Genomic DNA, 2250 nt, shown 5'->3' with positions numbered 1-2250 from the left:
ATGACTGCTTTAGCAGTGTCCCCAAGATTATGGAAACTCGTGTCCTCATTATCATTAGCTTCCATTAATCTTTTGATTTCGGACTTTATTTCATCAGTAGTTTTGGAGTCATTCAGTAGTAGGTTATTTAGTTTCCATGTATATGAGTATTTTTGAGGATTTCTCTTGGAATTAAACTCAAGCTTAATTCATCATGGTCAAAGAAGATGCTGGGAATAGTTTCTATGCCTTTGAATCTGTAGAGGCTTGGTTTGTGCCCTATGATGTGGTAAATCTTCGAAAAGTTTCCATGTGGGAGTGAGAAAAATTGTATCTTGTAGTTTTTGGATGTAAAGTTCTATAGATGTCTATTAAGTCCATTTCATTTATGGTATCATTCAGATTCTTTATCTCTTTATCTATTTTTTGTCTAGATGACCTGTCCAGAGGGGATAGTGTAGTGTTGAGGACTCCTACAATTAGTGTGTTGCAGTCTATCTCCCCTTTTAGATCTAACAGTCTTTTCTTCACATATTTGGGTGCTCCTGTGTTGGGTGCATAGATATTTATAAGAGTTATATCTTCTTGATCTATTGATCCTTTTACTACAATATAGTGCCCTTCTTTGTCTCTTCGAACAGTTTTTGTTTTAAAGGCTACTTTGTCAGAAATTAGTATCGCTACTCCAGCTTTTTTTTGGTTCCCTATTGCATGGTAAACTTTTTTCCAACCCTTCACTTTCAGTCTATGTATGTCTTTATTGATGAGGTGGGTTTCCTGTAGGCAACAGATAGAGGCTCTCTGTTTTTTATCCATTCGGCCAGTCTGTGTCTCTTGATTGGGGAATGGCAAGGATCTCTTTTTTAAAAAGAGTGAATAACAAGGGGGTAAAGCATAGCCTAGAGAGGCGGATGCTCTTTGCCAGAAAGGGTAAATTTGAACTAGTTTTTCTCTTGCCTTCTGTCCTTTATAAATAAAGCCTTTGAATTGCATTAAGTGTGTAATATTCACCTCCAGCCATCTGACAACCCTGAACGTCTTTTCCAATATTGCCCTTTCCAGTGTTGTTGAGAGAGTAGGCTACAGAGTTAAATGGAGTCTCTCTAACCGTGTGATTTTAAGAACTAAATTTCTTTTAGTTTTCTCACCCATGAAATAAGAACAATAGTACCTTATAAGGCATGGTAAGGCTATTGGGAAGATAGAATAAAATTATGCATGCACTGGCATACCATATGTGCTTAATACTTAGTAGCTATTATTTACAGGGACACTAGGATGTCTCCAGGGACTCGAGGTCAAAAGTAGGACCTTTATACTGGAGCCTAGGCTGTAGGGTAAACCGTGGTGTTAACTGACACTGGCCAAATGTCCCCTCTACTTTCCAAATGTGAGCATTCCCACTCTCAAGGAAAGTACAATTATCCTGAGTCTCCTACTGAGAAAGAAGAAAGCTGGCTACAGAAATACAAGCTGACACTACTTGGACTCTTGGCCACTAGCATGAATGGGGAATTGGGAAGGGGATAAGAGTTTACATAGGCAGGTAATGGGCATAGGACACACACTTTCCCCTGTCTGTACAAGCTGAGAAATGCTGAGGAAATAGAAATACTACAAACTGCCCTGAATGTCATGAATAAGGAATAGGTTATATGAGATTGACTGGATGAATTCTATCTTTGTTCTCCAGGGTATAACCTTGGGATTAGGAAATAAAGAAGATGATAAATTTTTCCTTAGTGCTTTACCTTCCATTGTGGGTCAGGATACAGTAGAGGGAGTCCAATGGAGACTTTTAGCTTCAGCTTAATGGCATTTCCTTTCTCCACCTCAGCATCACAAATGGACAGGACAAGAAAAGAAACACATTGAAAAATTTGATGAATATGAAAACTTAACCAGAAATGTGTCCTATTATGTAGCAAGAGACAATAAATAAAGAATAAGGGGGGGGGTGGCAGGTGGCATGGTGGTTAAGGTACTGGACTCCCACATGGCTGACCACAGTTTGAGTCCTGGACTTGGTGGCCTGCTTTCTCACTTTCTCACTTTCTTTCTCTCCCCACCCCCCCGTCTCTCTCTAGTCAAATTTAAAATAATAATAATAAAATTAAATAATTTTTTGGAGAGGTTTTGCTATAGGGCGTGCACTCGCCAGAGAGACAGAGAGCGAGAAAGTGAGAAATCACCCCCCAGGGGGGATGGCCACACCGCAATCCCTTCTCCTCCATTCTCCTCGCAGGATCTTGGGCATGCACGCACACGCGC

This window comes from Tupaia chinensis, unplaced genomic scaffold, assembly GCF_000334495.1.
Source record: "Tupaia chinensis unplaced genomic scaffold, TupChi_1.0 Scaffold141414_1, whole genome shotgun sequence".
Taxonomy (NCBI): Eukaryota; Metazoa; Chordata; class Mammalia; order Scandentia; family Tupaiidae; genus Tupaia; species Tupaia belangeri.
Note: the sequence above shows the minus strand (reverse complement) of the source record.